This window comes from Embiotoca jacksoni, unplaced genomic scaffold (assembly GCF_022577435.1).
Source record: "Embiotoca jacksoni isolate LCO1_2020_lvr unplaced genomic scaffold, fEmbJac1.0.p SCAF_2, whole genome shotgun sequence".
NCBI lineage: Eukaryota > Metazoa > Chordata > Actinopteri > Embiotocidae > Embiotoca > Embiotoca jacksoni.
The window spans coordinates 7,515,835-7,528,839 of record NW_027185340.1 but is presented as its reverse complement, the minus strand read 5'-3'; the positions used below and the strand labels follow the sequence as shown (position 1 = coordinate 7,528,839).

Genomic DNA, 13,005 nt, shown 5'->3' with positions numbered 1-13,005 from the left:
CCCTTGACCCCTTGGCCTCCTCTGCCTGTGCCCCATAGACCCATCCACTATTCTATTTATGATGACTTGATTTGACATCACGGCACCTCCCCAGGGCTTTAGCAGCTACAGACATACGACATGGGGACAGCGAGAACTGTGATTGGTCAGCTTGGACTGTTGGTCTTTACTCCTACTAGTTTCTGATGCCAGCAGAAACAGGAAACAACATGAAGCAAGTCAGAAATGACAACATTAAAATCGTGACTCAAATATTTCTTCTAGAAACCCGTTCTCTCCAATCTCCACCCAAATGTGGCACAAATTTCACCAACCTTTCTAGAAATTCAGCAAGTCAATGTAAATAATGTTTGTCATCTACAACTGTATTATTTGAATATCAGGAGTTCACTAAAATTAACAGATGGTAGCATCAATTCTCCTGTAAGGTGCCATCAAACTTTCAATTTGAATTTCTTCAGTGGCAGTTGAAGTCACATGCTTCATCTATGCAATGATTTATTGAGTTATTGGACTTATTTTGCAGTTTTTTTTTTTATTGATACATAAATTTTACGACTAATCTAAGCATAAAACTATTTTTTATTAACTTTTCTTAAAATTTCAGGTGGTTCTTTCATGCACAAATGGGGAAAAAAAGCTCATAAAAACTGTTGCATGATGACACATAAAACACAAATACATCATATTTCATGTAGTGGTCCCATATTGCGTTGGGTTATTACTATTTCTCTGCATGACAGAGTCGAAGTAGAAATCTAAATGCAGTTAATGCAGGGAGTCTAATTAGCCTGATAAGGTACGGTTTGTTTAGTGTTGTGTTGGAGGTGTCAAAGGGAGAAATCTAGTCCTGAACTATAAATCAAAACCTACTTTAAACACATGTATTTACGGCAGGAGTCATGCTGATCTCTTACATCACCCATAAATCCTGCTTTTAGAGTAAGTGCACTTTAAAACTCCTCTTTTTCATCACGCAGCACTAGAAGCAGTTTTATTACATGAAGCAGTGATAGTAGGAGCCGTAATAGAGTACTTTGCTTTCAGGATCAGGTGATTTAACGTAAGTGGTTTCCTCCGAGTAACACACACCGCGGACGTTCTTCGGTTTTGTGAAACTGAAAATTTTCCTTCAGAAAGCTTCAGGCAGGACTTTCAGAGTGTCGAAATGTTTGAACAACAGTCTTTTCGAGTCAAGCCTTTTAAAAGTATCTGTGTAGCAGGAGACTAAACAAGGAATCAGACTGAGGGACATATCTTTGATTACATCTACAGTGATATCGTATCTCTAGCGCAGTGCATGCTGGGATAGGTTCGATGTCCCCCCAGTGGCCCTTATCAGCTCAAGAAGGTATGGTGGATGTATACAGCATTTGGATGAGGTTGAGTTTATCTGCCGGCCGGAAGTTTAAGTCAATGTCGACGCCTTCGAAACCAAAAACCAAGACAGATCAGGCAGAAACATTCAGGGCAGAACCAGCTTGTTAAAAGGGCTGAGAGTGCCGACACTCAGACACAATCGACCCAACTCAGAATATCTGCGATAATTATGGCAGCGTGCTGATATTGATGAAAATATCATCTTGTCTGTAACCAACTTTTCCCAAAACCTAAACATCTCAGCTATTGGACGGATTCATGTTCCCGAGAGGATTAATCTTACGGACTTTGGTTATGCTTGGCGTTTTCTTAGAGCACTGATGTTTCCGTTAAATGTTTAGACAGTTTCTGTATGGATTCCCAAGAAATGTGGTACAGATATTCAGGATTTCCAGAGGATGAACTCTACTGACATTTGTGATGGCCTATGTTTTGTTTTTTTGTTGTTGTTGAAATGCCTCAACAGCTGTTGGAAGGACTGTATCGTGTTTATGATCTGGTGAGTTTTCATCTAGCGCTATCTACACGCAGGACATTTTTGTTTGTTCAATACTTTGGTTTTTAGCCAAAATGTTTTCAAAATGTATGACTGTCCTGTCGGTCTCAGCGATAGGTTGAATTTAGAGGAATGATCAAATGTTACCAAGCTAAAACACTCAACTAAGAAGGTGAATATATAAACATTATACCTTAGAAGCATAGCGTGTGCCATAATACAGCATCCTAGATCTATTTGAATGGCAGTAGAGTCATCGTATTAGTTTATTAGTATTAGTTCCCATAATAACTACCGACTATATTTATAGGTAATGTAAACAATGTGAGGTAAACGTAACACATCAGAGGTTTTATCACTGCAATGACAACCAATCCTTCCAAATGTACCACAAACGGGAACATCATCATCACAATCATAACTTCAGCACACAAATAGTGTGACTACAACACGTTCTGGATATCAGAACAGTAGCAGTTAACTCGCCCGAAAGACGAGAGGACGGCTGTGACATCACTTCCTTCTCAGTATGCTGATTCATCAAACATTCAACAGCTGCTCCACTCAACTAATGGAAGAAGAAACATGAGACAAACACACAGAAACACACACCTGGAACAGGTCATTTAAGTTTAAGTTTCTTCTCTCTGAAGGTACTTCATGCTACAAACTGAAGTTTACAGAGTGACAGACTGACATCACAGAGGAGCGGGGGCATCGGGACTAAAAATGTGTCTCAGTTTCCATAAATAGAACAACCATTACGTTCACATTAAGGACACCGTGACTTTATGTTTGACAGGATTAATTTTTCTGTAGGTTTCCTGCGGACACACGAAACCTGTTTGTCCCTCTGACTGACTGAGAGTCGTGTCTACACTGAAAACAATCTTTATGCTTTCAGGTCTTGGTTCTCTTTCCACACTAAAGCTGTACGATTATTAAAGGACAAAAAAAGTTTTGAAATAAAGTCTCCATAGTTGATTAATCTGAAAAACTGATAACACTGAGCCACACTGTTGCACTGTTCACTCAATCCAACATAAGCAGTCACGACGCAGCAAATGTGGACTAATCCACTGCCGAGAATAGTCCCCAAAACATAAAGCTTTTCCGATGTTTGAACATTGTGGGAACATTGTCGGGAATAACAGCAAAGTTTCTTACTGAGAAGTTACAGACAACCAAAAGCTGGGATGCAAACAGCGTCACGGAGCATTTGGAAAATAATTACATAAACACACAAAATTTATCTAAGAACCTCAAACAAATACAACCAGCAGTGACGGCGTTTCATTTGTTAACTTTATATTATACCTCATGTGTTGCCATGGAAACGGAGATCACACTAACAAAAAGTTTTGTATTTTGAGAGCGAATGGCCCCCACAATATGAATACATTTAGATTGACATATTTTATTTAGATGGTTACTTGTATAATCGCAATATTACACTCGAGGGTGATGCTTTAAGGCTTCAGTCATGGCACCGTGACATCCCTACTGCCCCCTAGTGGCCAAGAACATCCACAACCTCCAATCTACACCTTTAAAAAAAAAAAAAAGCCAGTGGATGTAACTAATCAGATGGCGAGTTGGAGCGACACTTTTGACTGAACACTCTTTATAACTGGTATTACTTTTGATCTAACGCTCCTTTTAACCAGTTAATAATCAGCAGCGTAAGCAGGTCGTCTGCCCCACATGTTGGCTGTGATGAACATATAAAAAAAGATGATCAAGAAGTCATTTAGCCGTTTTAATCTTTTGCTTCAGCACTTTAGAAAAATTAGAAAATGCAGAACATAGACGTGATTTTGTGATTCAGCTGGATTAGCGTGGACATTGTCTGAGTGCCTGTCTCAATGGTAAATTCCCTGACAACTTCCCGCACCCTCCCAACTGATGAGACACTGTACAAGTTTGTGTGTGTGTGTGTGTCAGTGTGACCTTCACAACCTTAGTGTGTGTGTGTGTGTGTGTGTGTGTGTGTGTGTGTGTGTGTGTGTGTGTGTAATACCTCAGAGACAGGAGTCACGAGGAAACACTTCATCACTGCCGTCCTATTTACACACACACTCTTTCTCTTTCACACACACTTTTAACTGTTCCTTTTTACACACATTGTCCTTTTTACACACACACACACACACACACACACACACACACACACACACACACACACACACACACACACACACACACACACACACACACACACACACACACACTTTCTTGGCTCGCCAACAGGCCTCTAATTGTGTTTTTGATAATAATCGCCCAATCACATTTCATTATTGTCATCACTTTCTCTTTGTCACATGACAGGAAATTAATTAAAACTTCCTGAGACAACACGTGGAGCAGGTGCAGCGGCTCACAGGTAGCTCCATAAATCACAGCCGACAGAATGGGAGTAATGAGGTGGCTAGCTGTTAGCGCTCTGTACTGTAGGCAGCACCGAGTTAGCCACGAAATACTGGAGCACTCTCAGGTTTATTGCGAAAGGGACAGAAAACTGCCTCCGAGGGGAAAACACAGTTGTGTCACGCTGTTGAAAAATGCGAACAAAGTGTGCGAGCAGCGACGAACCTGCCGAGTGAGCAAAAAAAAAACTTATTGGAACAATAATCAGTTTGAGTCCAGATTTAACACAAATACTCGTGTATGAGTTCACAATGATTTGATTTATGGAGGCTGGGAGGTACGATGAGAAGACCGACGCTGTTCTGGTGTGTTTCAGTTACGAGACGGTTACCTGAACTTTGCGTAAAGATCGAAAAACGCTCTCCTCGTCGTACTGATCTGGTTTGGTGCACACAAAAAATATATTGTTATAATTACTGAGCTATAAAGGTTTTGGTTGGTGGATTTTTTTTTTTTAGTTGTTTCCCCTTGTTTCTAATTTCTACGCTAAACTATGCTAACCAGCTGAAGGCTTCACATAACGTACATGTGATGGTATCGACCTTCTCAACCATTGTTATTTCCCCTACGCAGAAATAAATAATGATATTCATTGGGATGTTTATCTTAATTAAACATTGATGTATGTCACTAATCTGATACAATAGAGTTGTTATAATGAGCTCGTTACACCTGTCTGCTGTTAGCACACACACACACACACACACACACACACACACACACACACACACACACACACACACACACAGATGAGATTCGGTGCAGAAATATCAATTTGGGCTTGCATCAATTTATGTGTGCGTATGTGTGTGTGTGTGTGTGTGTGTGTGTGTGTGTGTGTGTGTGTGTGTGTGTGTGTGTGTGTGTGTGTGTGCGCACTCTCTCTGCAGGTTTCCAAACTAATCTGCCCTGACGTAACAGCATGCTGCTCCTCAATCTGCCCACTGCTGGAGTCCTGGCACACGCACTCCCAAACGTCGTCTTTAGTAATGTTGTCATGCTCTATAAATAGGTAAAATCGATTTGCGTGGAGGAGAAGAAGAGCGAGTGTGTTACAGTAGAATAAATGGACACCTACTGTACAACTGGACAAAAAGCAGACATAGTTTGGACATAAACACGCCCTCCTAGAGCAGTCTGTCAATTAATGAGTGAAGACTCTTTACCCTGTAAACAGAAGCAGCAGGTTAGTCCCAACAGCAGGTGAGTAAAGTCTAACAGCAGGTTAGTGCAGTATCTTGGTACAGGCTAAACTAGTGTAGTGTAATCTCAGGCTAGTATCTAATATCAGGTTAGTACGGTCTAATCTCAGGCTAGTACCATTTAATCTCAGGTTAGTACCTTCTAATCTCAGGCTAGTACCATCGAATCTCAGGTTCGTACCTTCTAATCTCAGGGTAGTATCATCTAATCTCAGGTTAGTACCATCTAATCTCAGGCTAGTACCATCTAATCTCAGGTTAGTACCATCTAATCTCAGGTTAGTACCGTCTAATCTCAGGTTAGTACCGTCTAATCTCAGGTTAGTACCGTCTAATCTCAGGTTAGTACCATATAATCTCAGGTTAGTACCGTCTAATCTCAGGTTAGTACCATCTAATCTCAGGTTAGTACCATATAATCTCAGTTTAGTACCATATAATCTCAGGTTAGTAGCATCTAATCCCAGGTTAGTTTACTCTAACATCAGGTGGGTACGGTCTAACAACAGGTAAGTACCATCAAATAACAAGTTGTTACAGTAGAGAGGTTTTGTACCTGCTAACTGTAATTTAGTAGTCCAACAGCAGGTTAGTACAGTCTAAAATGAAATCTATGAGATTAAACGTTTAAAGTAAAAAGACTGGTCACACTGTCCTTTAAAGCCAATTTTCCTTCTGGTCTACCTTGACTGACACAAATTGTGACAATCAGGTTAAATTGTCTTTATGAGCTGTGTGTTAAAAAGGACATGACTTTGTTTAAAGCTGCTGTAGTTCGGCCCACTGGTTGAAAAGCTCCAGCGGTGTGAACACACGGTATTTTAGCTTCCCATCTATCATCGCTCTCCTCCCCTTGAACCCTACAACACCTCCCAGAGGAGGCTCCCCTCAGGTTGGTACACTCTAACATGTTGTATATCGACTAATTATCCCAGTGATAATACTGACTAACAACCTGCTACAACACACAGTTATCACAAGGGTCTAATAGTGGGTTCGTATTAAGTAATGGCCCGAAGACGGCTGCTTTAATTAGATTGATTAGTGTTAGTTAAACTCAAAGTGAAGGTACAAACATCCTAACAAAAGGCAGCAGCAGTAACATAGGAACAAGGATGGAAGTGGAAACGATCTGCAGTTCCTTTTACCTCTATAACAGTCTGCAAAGCTCTTCACAATCATTGAGATTCAGTGTCTTGCCCAGGGACACTTTGGCAGTGAGGACAAAAGGAACCAGAGATTGAACCACCAACCTTATGACTAGTCAGAAACCCTCTCTATCATCTGAGCAAAAGCCGCCCCAAGGAAGGAAGGAAGGAAGAAAGGAAGGAAGGAGGAAGACAGCAGGATGGATGTCTTGCTCATTTCACATAGGATAACTGAAAATATCAGTTTTACAGGTCACAAAGGAAAGGCAGTTAAAATGGAGGTGGGGAAGAAAAAAAAAAAGGAGGTGAAGGAGGTAAAGGAAAAAAGATAGGGAACGAACAGAAAGGAGGGAAGGACATAGGAGAGGGGAGAAGGGAAAGGAAAGGAAAGGAAAGGAAAGGAAAGGAAAGGAAAGGAAAGGAAAGGAAAGGAAAGGAAAGGAAAGGAAAGGAAAGGAAAGGAAAGGAAAGGAAAGGAAAGGAAAGGAAAGGAAAGGAGGAATCCAGAAGGAATGATCAGTTTCCTGATCTGTTTCTGTCTGAGCTGCAGGAGGCGCCACAGTCCAGCTGCTCAGGAATCAATATACAACACACAGACACAGACACACACATTAACACACACACACACACACACATTAACACACACACACGCACACACATACACACAGCTCAAACTGTCACCTATGTGAAAATTAACAGCATCTCCATGACAGAGAGAGACAACACAACTCTGCATGGTTCAGACCGTGTTTATCTGTGTGTGTGTGTGTGTGTGTGTGTGTGTGTGTGCGTGCGTTTGTGTGTGTGTGTGTGTGTGTGTGTGTGTGTGTGTGTGTGTGTGTGTGTGCGTGCGTGCGTGTGTGTGTATGTGTGTGTGTGGGGGCTTTGTAAAGGATTATCTGACAATAGTGAAGCCTGTTCGATACACAGACAAGATTAAACAGTCTGTCTGTCTGTTCCCTCCTTCAGCCCTGAATTTAAAGGCGTCATTTATATGTTTGACATCAGTTTTTAAAAACGTTTCTTTGTAAATTAATCCAATTCGTTTATATTCAAATTTGGAGTAAATAACAGTAAGCAAAAGAGGCCTGCCTTTTGATTACATTAAAAACTATAGGAATGGATACGAGTGAGTATAAAAGCACAAGGACGAGGCTGAAAGAAAGAGTGGCCTCATCAGAATTGTCCTTATGTTCAATTAACGCACTGAATACCCAAATAAATCTACAAGGATGTACAACAAGGAAAAACAGTTGATTCTCCTGTTTAGCAATCAGTTAGTTTTTAAAATATATGCAAATAAATTTCATGTCAGTTAAATAATATATTAATCAGTGATTCGTAGCAGTTTTTAAACTGAAGGAACTGACAAACATTGAAACACAGAGAGAGGTCAATTAGAAATATAAATATACAAAAGTATTCAAGTTACAGGTCCTCATTACGCAGACTGGACATTTCTTCGCTGTTATATCATTAAATATGAGTTATATTATTGTTGCTGATGAAGTAACATGGTTGAAAGTCAGGTTAACTATGAGTACGTTGTTGCAGGAGGCAGGATTTCAAAAACAGAGTTCATGAGTCATTTTTTTGACAACAGTTTTACATTTTGTGAAATGGTAAAAGTTTTGAATTGAAAATGTGATAACAGTCTGAAAATATTAGTTAAGGTTTTCATCATTTAGGTGAATGTGTTTTTTTGCAGTTGAATGTAACCAAGTACTTTTACTCAAGTAAAACATTTGACTATAATTTCTGAAATGCTCACATTAGAGATTAAACTAGAACTTAAGCAAGATTTTAACAGCGATGTTTATTCAGCTGCTTGAATTGTAAAGTGTGTGGGAAGCATGTTAGTGAGAGAGAGAGTGAGAGAGTGAGAGAGTGAGTGAGTGAGAGTGAATGAGTGAGTGAGTGAGTGAGTGAGTGAGTGAGTGAGTGAGTGAGTGAGTTAAATCATAAACGTAAATGTGAGTTTGTGTTTCCATTCCTTGTACTTCATACTTCCACTCTGCTATACTGTCAACGTTTTACTCGGCTGTGTTCATTTGACAACTTTAGTTACTTAAAAACTGAATTTCAGCTCACAAAACGTGAATATTTTAAAATAAGATGCTTTGAAAAGCATGTATCTACCCAGCAGTATCTAAAATCTCAATTCATTCACTATAGTCAGATATCAGATAATGAGGTAATTTTTCATGCAAAAAAAATCTGGTTTCAGATTCTTAAGATATGACGATTTGTAGCTTTTCCTCATCTTGAATTACATTAAAATGAATCATTTAAAGGTCTGGATTGTAAAACAAAGGTGTCACTTGTTAGCGCTGTGCTTGTAATAGATGCATTACTCACGATTCTGCTTTTACAAACCAAACAGTAGCCTAAATAAATGCGTCATAAAGACAATAAAGCCTGACAAAATTTTTTTTTTTAAAAAAGCCTCACCAGCAGCAAAACGCTGCTTAAACACTAATGCGTGAGTAATCTAATGATTTGGTTCAACCTTCTATATCATAAACTAACAACTGTCATTTCTCTGCATTATAGGCTTCTTTGGATACATTTGATAATAGACTTTAATGCCTTTTGTTAATGCAGGAATTTGACTTTTACTGTCAGTTTACAGTTACAGGCTATTAGTACACGGACATGAATACTTCTCCTTAAAAAAAAAAAAAAAAAAAAACATAATATAAAGTAAAAGATGATATTCTTGCACCGCTGTAGCTCCAGACTCGCAGACGAACATATTTTAACCATTTTAGAGACAGAAAAAGAAACTGTGGACAAACATAAGAGGAGACACAAAAAGGCAGACAGAAAACTGAGGAAACGGAGATCTAAAAAGTCAGACTTGGTTTTTTTTTAGACTGAAAAAGAAGCCTGAAAGTGATCCGGACATAAAGACGGACGACTCAGGTGCGTGCGGGCTCTAGAGCCGCCGCCGCCGCCGCCGCTGCTGCTGCTGCTGCTCGGTCCGTTTGACAACCTTCAACTGTCCACAGTTTGTGGACAAGAAAAGAGAAATAAAGAAAAAAAGGAGAAGGCGGAAAAAGGACAAGAGGTGAAACAGGGGGAGGAGGAGGAGGAAGGTCACTTACCGGAGGAAGAGGAGGAGACGGATGGATGAGGAAAGTAGAGTCCTGTTGGTTTTGCAGCGCTGAACTCCGCTCACTCCCTCACTGGCAGCTGCCAATCATTCACCGATAATCAGTACCGAGCCGACCCGTGTCTCCGGTGTGTCGGTCCGCGCGGGGTTTCACTCATCAGTCATCGATCATCCATCCGTTCGTCCGTCCGTCCGTCCGTCCGTCCGTCCATCCATCCATCAGGTATCCGGACACTGGTCAACTCTGCCGGAGCAGCGGAGAGCCGCGCGCAGAGCTGGGAGAGCAGAGCGGTAGGACTGCGCATGCGCGCGCGCGCACACGCACATACACACAAAAAGAGGGAAAGAGAGAGAGGCTTAAATTGCATATAATAACAAAATACAATTGGATGGATTTCTGAGGAAAAGATGAAACCTTACCTGTGTGTGTGTGTGTGTGTGTGTGTGTGTGTGTGTGTGTGTGTGTGTGTGTAACAGGTTCACTTTGAGTAGTTTCCAGGTATTTTTTTGTTGGCAATAAAAAAGGATGAAAATCTATTTTAAAACAGTAAATACTGGCTGAACACTGTTTTCAGCAGCGCTCGGTATTTTTTCGTCCTCGCTCTATTTACTGTCAACTCACCTGTCCGTGACGTCAGAAGGTGTCGGGTTAAAGGATAATTTCGCACAGTAATACTTAAAACCCCTAAAACTTTGTGTCAGATATTCAAGAGGCCTTTTTTTTGTTTTTTTGAGCGCTCATGTTTAGTTATTTTTTTATGAACGTTTCTGCATAAAAGCTCATGTGCATCATCAGGACTGTGTGGGTGGGTTTGATTAGACCTGACTCACTCACAAACACTGAGTTCACATAACAGGCACTCCGCTTTCAGGTTTCAGTTTTGATTTGGTTTTTGTTGTTTTAATTCGGTTAGAAACGTACATCTTTACACATTTTTGACGCAATATTAATTTAAATATGTAACAACAAACAAAAAGAGAAACATGAACATCAAATTATTCCACTCTTAGAAAAAACACAGTTGTAATGTTAAAGGATTTTCTTCTGATGGGACAAAGGATCTGAAGTGTCTGTTGGTTTGAACACTTTCAGGTCTGATGAACCTGCACCTGATTGAAAGGAACTGAAACTCGATGTGCAAGAGGATGTTTAAAAAAAAAAAAAAAAGACCTCTGCCTTCTTAGAAGCTCTCACTTTTCAAAGATAATCACGATCATTCAGATGACTGCCAATAATCAATAATTCAGGAAGTTTCCATCAAACTGTCCGAGCAGACCGAGGCAGAAAAAACATTTTTGTCAGCCTTCTCTTTGTCATCTCACGTTGAGGACATCAGGAATTTCTGACAGTGATAATATCCCTATTTTACGTTGATCAAAAGTAAAACAAAAGGGACAAAAATCAGATAGACTAGTTTGCATCCGTTTTCACCTGTTAATGAACCAATCGGAACACATAAAGCTGCAGTAGTGCGGTAATTTACGTTATCTTCATGAATGTAACTGAAGTGCTCACAGTGGGAGTAACCACCTTTTAACCATCGTTTAGTACAGATAACAATAACGTGTGACCATTTAAAAAGTAAAAATGTATTTAAAACATGTTTTTATTTACTTATGCATGTGATTATATGTTGATAACATGTAACATGAATATTTTATGGTAATCCTTCTGCCCGAGTCACCCGATCCTGCTCTAAACTGAGGTTTGGACCATCCACCGTGTAGACACAGAAATACAGGAAGAAATACAGAAAGAAATGTAGAAGTACAAAAATAGCCCAAACGTATTGATTTTTTTTTTTTTACTTATTTTTCATTTCTTTACGTACTTATGTCTGCATGTATTTATGTATACTTAAGTTATTTGTCATCTTCCATACAAAACATCCTCTTTCTACAAAGTATAATGTGAAGCCAAAGCTGCCATATTGACCCAAACAAACAAGTTTGCGGATAAAGCGTCCACTAAAGCGCCCTGGTTCGGTTCAGCTCGGTCAATCCTGGGAATTCTGGGTTTAGCTGAATGTGAGACTCTTCGGTTAGAAAGAGAGACAGGTCACGTGATGCCAGAGTGCTGCGACATTTCACACTGCTCCTCTGAGAGAAACACTTGTGCCCGTCTCTCTCTCTCTCTGAATCGTCAAAACCTACCAACCCCGATGCAAGACGGGAAACTTCTGGAGCAGAGCTAACTCGAGTGCACATTTTCTCCTTACAGAATAATCAGTTGCCTTGAGCTGTGCCTGAGTTTTTTTTTTGTTTTTTTTTTGTGCGTCTTTAAGCTTCACTGTTTTGGTTCACCCCGGTCACCAACCGTAAAAACCCAGATATTTCACTGAGGAGATGGAGGAGACCCAAAACAGAGCTCAAAAAGAATGAACGCTGGACCGATATTGACCAGGAGGACAGAAACGTGACTTTTAATAAATAATAACGTTGCTCTGTGACGGCTGAATGTTTACAAAAGGATGAAACGTGAACGCTGTGTTTACCGTTTGTTTTTGCTGCAACCCCCAAGAGGCAAAAACAATTCTGCTACTGCAGGCTTAATATAATTTCTTTTTCACTAGGAGTATAAACAATTTTATGTGTTTTTGTCTTGTGGCAATTTAAAATATTCAAGCGTGAAATTTTTGAAAACAATTCAGCCTGGCATTATTTATGTCACCGGTAACTTTTGGATCAATATGATAATTAGATGGAGGAAAGAGTCCTCACTGATCCTCCACGGCTCCTCTCCTACTACAGTCATCCTTTTTCCACTCGTCTCCCCTCCCTGTCTCTCTCGGCACAAGGGGTTTAACTGTGGCTTCCCAGAATTCCTTGCTGCTCAAAGGTCCCAATGGGTCCGTTCTTCCATTTGCTGTGGCAGCAAACCAATCCCCTCCCTCGACTCCCCAGGACATCCAGCCAATCACAATCCAGCACTGCAACGACCCACTTATACACACACACACACACACACACACACACACACACACACACACACACACACACACACATCCATCCCCCTCTCACCTTGAATATCACGTCAAGGTTGTATGAAAAACCAGTGCAAATACACAGAAAGATGATAAAACCAGTGCTACACACACACATACACACACACACACACACACACACACACTTAATAATCCATCTATTCTCTTTTGGTGTGAATTTTTCAGATTTATTTGCTGAGGATTGTGCCTGACAGAGATGTTTCTTGTCGAAGGAATAGTTTGAATTTTCACT

The 13,005-nt window shown here is 40.2% G+C and overlaps 1 protein-coding gene across 3 annotated transcripts in view; it reads right to left on the bottom strand.

Moving 5' to 3' along the window:
• The window catches only part of znf385b (zinc finger protein 385B), a 56,769-nt gene extending 46,757 nt beyond the window's left edge, over positions 1-10,012 (bottom strand). For 2 of the 3 annotated variants that reach the window (XM_069154330.1, XM_069154331.1), the window contains exon 1: positions 9,761-10,012. The gene's annotated coding sequence lies outside the window, so the exon portion shown is untranslated. The remainder of the gene's footprint in view (positions 1-9,760) is intronic. The other variant, XM_069154328.1, reaches the window with a different exon arrangement.
• Positions 10,013-13,005: the final 2,993 nt, after the last annotated feature.